We start from the raw sequence: 9,098 nt of genomic DNA on the forward strand, positions 1-9,098 counted from the left end.
AAACAACACCTCCAGCAAAAGCCACACTTGACAAAACAAAAAAGTAAAGCCCTAGTGTAAAATATATGTAGATGCTTTTTAAAAATTTTGTGTGCAGTACTATGCGTTGAACATGGCTTTTTGCTCAGTCACAGCTTTAGTTCTTGTTTCTTTTCTTTTTTTGAATTTTTCATTTTGAGTCAGGTCCTGATGGTCTTCTAAGCCATTGTAGACTTTGCAGTTCTCCTGCTACAGCCTCCCAAGTGACAACTGAGGAATGGATAACCCTATATGGAATTTGATTCAGCTCCATTTTAAATTTTCCTTACTTATTTATTTTTAGTTAGAGACAGTCATGATACATAGTTCAAATTTCGCTTGAACTTATGTGCCCCATGGTGGACTCACATTCAGAGTGGTCTTCCTGCCTCACTTCTCCCATGCTGGGATTACAGGTGTGCACCACCATGCACGACTTTGTTTTTAATCCTTATGTTGATGGGGATTGAACTAAGGCCAAGCATTGAGAGGTAAGGACCTTATCTAAAATCACAAACCATCAACCTAGTCCTATCATTTTTTTCTCCTTTTTTTAAAACTTTTTTATACATGGTCTCATCATGTAATTTAGAGCAGACTAGAATTCACTATGTAGCCCAAGTTGGCCTCAGACTCATACTTATCTTGCTGCTTCAGCCTGCTGAGTGCCAGAATTAAATTTGTGTGCTACCTGGGTATGCTAAACTACCCTTAAAGAGTGGATGGGGGGAAGTAGAGAGTGAGGAAGGAGTTAGAGAAGGAGAAAGGGAGAACAGGATAGAAGGCAGAGGGAGAGAAGGAAAAAGGGAGGGAGAGAGAGAGGGAAGAAAGACACTTCTAGCTGGATGATGTCATACAGGCTTCTAGTGCCAGCCCTTGGTGCACTGACCAAGAAGCATGGAGAGTTCAAAGCCAGCCCAGTTAAATTAGGACACCCTGTCTCAAAACAAAGCAGCAAACAGAGTGGTGTGGAGGATGCCAGCTCTGTCATACAGCGCTCCTGCCTTCAGTGCTTGATACTGAAAGAAAATACAAACATATTTGCTGTGATAAGTTTAAAACTAGAGCCTCTGGCATTCTAGTCAAGAGTTCTATGTTGGCACAACCACCCAGGGCTGTTATTCAAATACTGTTAGAGCCAAATAAGCTGGCACATGCTTGTAATCCCAGCAATCAGGAGCATGAGGTAAGAGGATGAGGCCAGCATGGGGTACATAGTGAAAAATAACAAGATGAAAAAGAAAAATACAATCACAGCACTCCAGGACACCAAGCATGAAACCAGAAGAAAAGATAGAGGAAAATGGAAGACACCCACTTGACATTTCTGAAATGATAGCAACTGAAGTCAAGAAACCAATCCATGAGACTATAGAGGAAATCAAATGAAAAATAATCTTTCACTTATAAAAAGAGAGTTCAACATTTATAAAGGAAATGTTCAGCAAATCTGATGTACAGATAGATTTAAAAATTATGTCATAGGAAGAGGATGGCAACTGTGAATGATCAATATAGGAAATAAATAGATTGGAGGTAACAGTTTAAAAAGCCACCCAGGAGCCCAATGTGGTGACACATACCCGTAATACTAGGATTCAGGAGGCTGAGGCAGGAGAATTGTGAATTTGAGGCCAACCTTGGCTACAAAGTGAGTTCAAGGCCAGCCTGAACTTCCTGGGAAGACCCTGTCTCAAAAAAGAAAAGAAAAGAAAAGAAAAAAGCCACCTGGAAAATTAAAAATTCCATTGAAAGCTGGTGAAACTCCTTGAATGAAAGTGATGACAGGTTTTCAGACCTTGAAGACAAGATCATAGCTAGTGATCATGAAAGGACACATCTCTTGAAAAGAACAAAAGGTCAGGAAATAACAATTCAACAGCTGCAAGACAATGCAAATAATAATAATATAATTTATGTCAGTGAAAAAACAGAAGTCAACACATATAATATTAAAAAACCAACTTGCAGAAGTAATAGCAGAAAATTTCCCAAGCCTTGGAAAAAACGCTGACATATAGATTAGTGAAGGATATAGAACTCCAAATAGTGATAACCAAAATAAAGCTACACTCCCACATATAATAATCAGGTCCCTGAATTTCAGCACCAGCACAGAATATTAAAACCTGTTAGAGAAAAGAAACAGATCACCTATATAGGAAAGCCCATCAGAATCATGGTAGGCTTTGCAACACAAACCCGTAAGTCAAGGAAAGATAGGAATGAAGTATTTCAAGTCATCAAAGAAAACAACTTCTAACCCAAATTAATGTTCCCTGCCAAACTATCTTTCCAAGTTCATTGAGAAATAAGAAACTTCCATGAGAAAGAACAACTGAAAAAATTCATGACCACCAAACCAACCCTACAAAGACTACTGAAAGATTTTGTAGAAACAGATAAACAATGGCCACACTTCCAAGTACAACAACAAAAAGAGACTACCAGGCAGGTCAAGCACTTAAATAGAGGGGAAAAGTAGGGAACCAACAGCAGGAAACTGTCATGACAAGGATAAGACAATACATATTATTTATATCCATCAATGTACATGGCCTGAATCACCAATCAAAAGAAACATAATTGCGGAATGAGTCAAGAAACAAGATCCAGCAATATGCTGTATTCATGAAACATATTTAACTCAAAGGAAATTGATAGACTGAAAATCAAAGGATGGAAAATAATCTTCAATGCAACAACAATGCAGAAAAAGCAGGGGTACTGATTCTGCTGGCAGACAATATTGATTTCAAACCAAAGACCAAATGAGATAAAGAAGGTCACTACATACTGGTTAGGGAAAAACTTCAAGAGGAGAGACAACAATTATAAATATGTATGCACCAAATATAGGAGCACCCAACTAATGCACTTGTAATGGGAAAACTTAATAGCCCATTGCCACAAAGAGATAGATCAACAAGACAAAAAATCAGTAAAGAAATCCACAACTGAATCAAATGGGCTGTGAACAAATGGGCTTAGTAGATGTGTACATCTCCATAAACTAAGTAGTTTTTACAGAGTATTCCACCCAACAGCATCAAAATAAACATTCTTCTCAACTGCACACAGGATGTTCTCCAAAATAAACCATATACTAGCCCATAGACCATGCTTAAGTAAATGCAAAGGTATTGAAATTATCCTGTGTATGTTATCTGACCATAGTGCAGTAAAATTGGAAATGAATGGTAAAGGAAACTGCAAAAATTCCATAAACACAATGAAATTAAATACCACCATCGTGAACAACCAATGAGTAACAGATGAAATTAAAGAAAAATTAAACAATATCTATAATTAAATGAAAATGCAAACACAACTTACTGGATCCTGTGGGACACAATGAAAGCAGTCCTAAGAGGGATTTTTATAGCAGTCAATTCTCACATCAAGAGAACAGAATGAGCACAAATAAACAGTCTAATGCTGCACCTCAAGCTTCTAGAGAAAAAAAATAGCAAGTCAAGTCCAAAGCCCATACAATGGAGGAAATTATAAAGATCAGAGCAAAAAAAGAAAAGATCTGAGCACAAATTAACACAGTTGAGACCAAGTAAACAATACAAAAAATTAATGAATCAAAGAGTTTCTTCTTTGAATGAATAAATAAAATTGGTAAACTCCTAGTCAGTCTTATCAAAAAGGAAAGAAAAAGCTCAAATCCATGCAATAAAAACTGAAAAGTTTGAAATCACTACAGATTCTATGGAAATTCAGAAGATGTTAAATACCTCCTTCAAAAACCTTTATTTGCATAGTATAGAAAACACTGAAGAAATGGATAGATTCCTAGAAATATGAATTATCAAAGCTGGATCAAGAAGATATAAAAATTCTAAATAATCCAATATCAGTTAATGAGATTGAAAATGTAATTAAAAACATACCAACAAAGAAAATCCCAGGTCCTGATTGATTGATGGCTGAATTGTATAAGAAATTTAGTGAAGATTTAATGCCAATACTCCTCAGACTTTAATGAAGTTCAAAGTGAAGCAATTGTCCCTAACTCATTCCTAGGGGCACATATTACTCTGCTACCAAAACCAGAGAAACTAAAACCCAACTAAAAGAGAGAACTACAGGCCAATCTCCTCATGCACATAGATGCAAGCATCCTCAATAAAATACTAGCAAACAGAACAGAGCAAATCATCCATGACCAAGTGGGATTCATCCTAGTAATGCAAGGATGGTTCAACATACACAAATCCGTAAATGTAATACACCACTTCAGGAAAACTAAATGCAAAAAGTACATGATAATTTTAATTGATGCAGAAAAAGAGTTGATAACATCAAGCAATTATTCATGATAAAAGCCATACAGAAAATCGGAATAGATCATCTTTACCTCAATTTAATAAAAACCATCTATGGCAAACCAAGAAGCAACATCTTACTAAATGGACAAAAATTGAAGGCTTTCCCCTCTAAAATCAGAAACAAGACACGGATATCCACTGTCACCACTCCTATTCAATAAAGTTCTGGAAAAATTCACCCTAGCAATTAGATAAGAGAAATAAAAGGAATGAAGGTAGGTAAGGAAGAAGGTAAACTATCATTCTTTGCAGATGATGTGGTACTCTAGATAGAGGACTCCTGAAACTCCACCAAAAGAATTCTAGTTTTAATAAAGACATTCTGTAGCTTAGCAGGATACAAGGCAACATTCACAAATTAGTAGTACTCCTGTATACAAACACTAAACTCACTGAGAGAGATATTAGGGAAACCCACATTTCACAATAGATCCAAAATATGAAATACCTAGGAACTGATCTAAGAAAGGAAATAGAAGTTCCATACATTTAAAATTACAGCACTCTGTAAAAGATCACAGGGGATATCAGAAAATGAAAAGATAGCCCTTGCCCAGGGACAGGAAGAACCAACATTGTGAAAATGGCCATACTCCCCAAACTGTTATACAGATTTAATGCAATCCCAATCAAAATACCATTAGCAGACCTCACAGATATAGAGAAAACATTCATAAAGTTCATTTGGAAATAGAAGCAATCTCAAATAGCAAAGGCAATCCTGAGCAACAAAGGCAAGGCAGGAAGCATCACAATCCCTAACTTGAAACTATTGTACCAAACTACTGTGATAAAATCAGCATGTAATCTGCCAAAACATACAGACCTGAGGAACAGTGGAACAGATTAGAAGATGTAGATACAACTACAAACACAGTTAGTCACCTTATCTTTGACAAAGGGACCAAATATTTTCACAGGAAGAAAGACAGCCTCTTTAATAAATGGTGCTGAAAAGTTTGCTTTCCACATGCCGAAGACTAAAACTAGACCCAAGTCTATCACCATGCACTAAACTAAAATCTAAAAGGATCAAATATCTAAATATTACAACAGCAACACTAAATCTACTGGATGAGAAAGTAGGTAGAATTGTTGAAGACATAGACGTAGCCATTGAGTTCATGAACAAAAACAAAACTGCATGGGCAGTACTTCAAAGAATGAACAACTGGGATCTCACCGTATTAAAAAGTTTTTGCACATCAAAAGAAATCAACAGAGCTGCTATCTGGAACATACAAAGAATTGAAAAAAATCAGGTCCTTCTAAATTCAAAGACCCAATCCAAAAATGGGCATCTGAGGTGAATACACACTTCTCAGATGAAGAAATGTAAATGGCAAATAAATATATGAAAAATGTTCAACATCTTTGGTCACTGGAGAAAGGCAAATTAAAGCAAACAGAGGGCTGGGGATTTAGCTCAGCGGCAAAAGTGCCTGCCTGGCAAGCGCAAGGTCGTGAGTTCGGTTCCCGGTACTAGAGAAAAACCAAGAAAAAAACAAAAAAATAAAAAAATAAAGCAAACAGAGATTCTGTCTCCCTCCAGAAAGAATGGCTATCATCAAGAAATCAACCAATAACAAATATTGGCATAGCTGTGGAGAAAAAGGAACACTGCTTCACTGTTGGTGGGAATGCAGGCGTACAACCACTGTGGAAATCTGTTGGAATCTTCAAAAGCCTAAGAATAGTGGTCCTATTCAGTCTGAGTATCCTCGCTCTAGGTATTTTCCAAGAAGAATTAAGCATATCATAAAAAATAAACATATCATAGTAGAGTGATATATGTGCACCCATGTTTATAGCAGCACAATTTCTCCTAGCTAAAACTTTGAAACAACTCAAATGCCCATCTACCAAGGAAAGTGGGTAACAAAGATGTGGTATTTTTCTATAATGGAGTACTTCTCAACTATAAAGAAGGACAAACTTGAGGCTGTCATAAGTAAATGGATGCAACTAGAAACTGTACTCATAGGTGAAATAAATTAAAGTTGCATATGTAAACATCATATTATATCCTTAGTGTAAAAAAGTGAAAAGCTAAAGAAGACCCAAAATCTGCAATGGATATTGTGACAGGAAAAGAAACTGCTCAAAAAGAAAGAACTGGAATTGGTGAAATGATACAGGAAGGGAAAAGTATATAAATAAACAAACAAACATATATACATATATGTATGATAGCAAAGATAATTACACTACTGACTGCTTTTAGTTAATTGAAAAAAATGGTTTGCCTTTATATTTTTGTCTTGTTATGTATGCCTATATCTCATAATCTGAACAACTTATTCAAAGATAACAATATGCAATATATTATCTCTTCATCAGCTATTATCTTGCTTTAAAATTGTGAATTTTTTAGTACTTTTTTGTTTCATCGTATTTAAAATTAAAGAAAAGAAGACCACAAATAAATAAATAAAAATATAAATAAACAAACAACACTAACAGAGGAGTCTTGAGTAGTGGGGCAAGCTGTAAATACAGCCCTGGAGAAAATGAGCAGGAGGAATTTTAAGACAAGCAGGGGACACAGTGTACTCAAGGCAAGCCTAAAATGCATAGTGAAAATCAGGGTCAAGTCAATCAATCAATAAAGATTTCAGGTTTGGTGATTCACTCCTATAATCCCAGAATTTTGGAAAGCTGAGGCAGGAGGCTTCAAACTTGTAGACCAATGAAGACCACTTAGTGAGACCTTGTCTCAAAATAGAAAATAAAAATGGCTGAGTGTAGAGCTCAGTATGAAGGCACTGGCTCCCACCCTCAGGAGAAAAACAAGATAAACATGTTCTACTATTTAACCCAGTTAAATCCAAGGTGCCCATGCTGCTCCTATTTACCTGCTTCATCATCAGGTGTAATTCAGAAGACTGATAGGGGAGCCTCTGCTGAGCTCTGAAGAGGCAGCTTTTGTATGGAAAGAAGAACCTGAGCTTCCTTTTTTCTGTCTTTTTTGACTTTTTGAGACAGGGTCTCGCCGTGCAGTTCAGGCTGGCCTTGAGCACACTTTGTATCCCAGGCTGGTCTTGAAGTCACAATGATCCTCCTGCTTCAGCCTTCTGAGTGCTGGGATTACAGGGGTGGGCCACCACGCCCAGTGTATATGAAACAACAAAGCCGGGTGTGGTGTCCTATGACTGTAATCCCAGAACTGGGAGTGCTGGGCAGGAGAATCACTGAGAGTTTAAAACCAGCTGATCTATACGATGAGTTCAAGACAGCCTGAATTACATAGTGAGATGTCGCAAAAAAAGTTATGAAATGACATAAAGCAATGCACAAAACCAGATATAAGGAGTGAAGGCAAATTTGCACATTTAGAATCAAAACAAAATACAGCAACCAGTGTAAATTTCTGTCCTTTTGAGGTCATGTATCATTTTTTTTGTGCTGTTTTGATTTTGTCTTCATTGTTGCTTTGTCAGTTTTTAAATTTTTAAAATAAAAAAGAATCGGGGCTGGGGATTTAGCTCAGCAGCACAGCGCCTGCCTGGCAAGTACAAGGTCGTGAGTTTGATTCCCAGTACTGGAAAAAAACCAAAAAACCAAAAAAATTTTTTAAAAAAAAGAATCAAAACAAAAATCTAACCTTGGCTTATTACCATGGTGGAGTACTACCAATGGTAGGAAGGCTGAGGCAGGAGAATCTGGAGTTCAAAACCAGCCTTGTCTACATAGTGAGGCAAAATCCAGCTGGGCAACATAGCAAGACCATGGGTCAAAAAAAATACATAATACCCGAGAAATCTCAAACCTACGAGACAGATGTCATAGAATCCACAGTGCCATCTGCAAACTCTGTGCCTACAGGACACTGGCTGACAGTGGGGAGGTGGGGCATCCTCATCCTTGTGGAGCCCAGGGACTCACCAGGTGCAGACTTAGGCAACAGTGACGGGGCTCCGGGAATCCAGGCAGGACCAGCAGTGACTGGCAGCTCCAGGACTGAGCATCTCCTCCTCTGCCCCTCTCCTCTTTTATCCCCTGTGTTAGCCACACTTTACCCTCCCACCTCCTCCTTTCCCAGCAAACTCAGATTCCTGATTGGTTCACTCCCTCTCCACCCAGTTAATCCTGGTGGGGCTCAGGTCTTTCTCCTCGCTGATTGCTTTACACAAAGCTCTAGGTAGGAACAGAAGAACTAGGAGATAGTAGAAACTCAAGGATTCAGGCATCAATTCACTCAAAACACAGATTAAGTTTTATTAACGTGGCAGCTGCAAGTGTGAGTGTGAGACAGAAAAGGAATTAATCTTGTCCTGACCTTGGGCAGGAATGGTTCCTGTAATGGGATGGTTGGCTGCACCCAATTTTGACTCTGTTCCAGAGTTAAAACCACTGTAAAGTATGAGGGTGCTGTGCACAGAGGTGACAGTCCCAGCACCTTTAGATGCCAGAGTTTGGGTTTAACCTGTGTGACAAAGAACCACCTCACTTCCAAAAAACCAAGCAAAATAGAAAAAAAACAAATGAGCAGGGCCTGTACCTCTAATCCAAGCACTCTCGGAGGCTGAGTCAGGGTGATCTGGGCAATTTAGTGGGTAGACAAGACCTTCTCTTAAAAATAACAGAAGTGGCTGGGTGTGATGGTGGATGGCTGTAATCCCAGAACTCATGATGCAGATGCAAGAGGGTCACTGTAATTTCTTTACCAGCCTGGGCTATATAGTTTAAAGCCAGCCTGAACTTCATAGCAAGACCCTGTCTCAAAAAATACATATATAAAAG

The 9,098-nt window shown here is 38.0% G+C and overlaps 1 protein-coding gene across 1 annotated transcript in view; it reads right to left on the reverse strand.

The window, feature by feature from the left end:
* Nucleotides 1-7,374, reverse strand: part of LOC102011071 (PRAME family member 8-like) — a 12,582-nt gene extending 5,208 nt beyond the window's left edge. Inside the window, exon 1 of the mRNA XM_005415002.1 lies at nt 7,211-7,374. The gene's annotated coding sequence lies outside the window, so the exon portion shown is untranslated. The remainder of the gene's footprint in view (nt 1-7,210) is intronic.
* Between the last annotated feature and the right edge of the window lie 1,724 nt (nt 7,375-9,098).

Source organism: Chinchilla lanigera, unplaced genomic scaffold (genome assembly GCF_000276665.1).
Source record: "Chinchilla lanigera isolate Chin_1 unplaced genomic scaffold, ChiLan1.0 scaffold00217, whole genome shotgun sequence".
Lineage (NCBI taxonomy): Eukaryota > Metazoa > Chordata > Mammalia > Rodentia > Chinchillidae > Chinchilla > Chinchilla lanigera.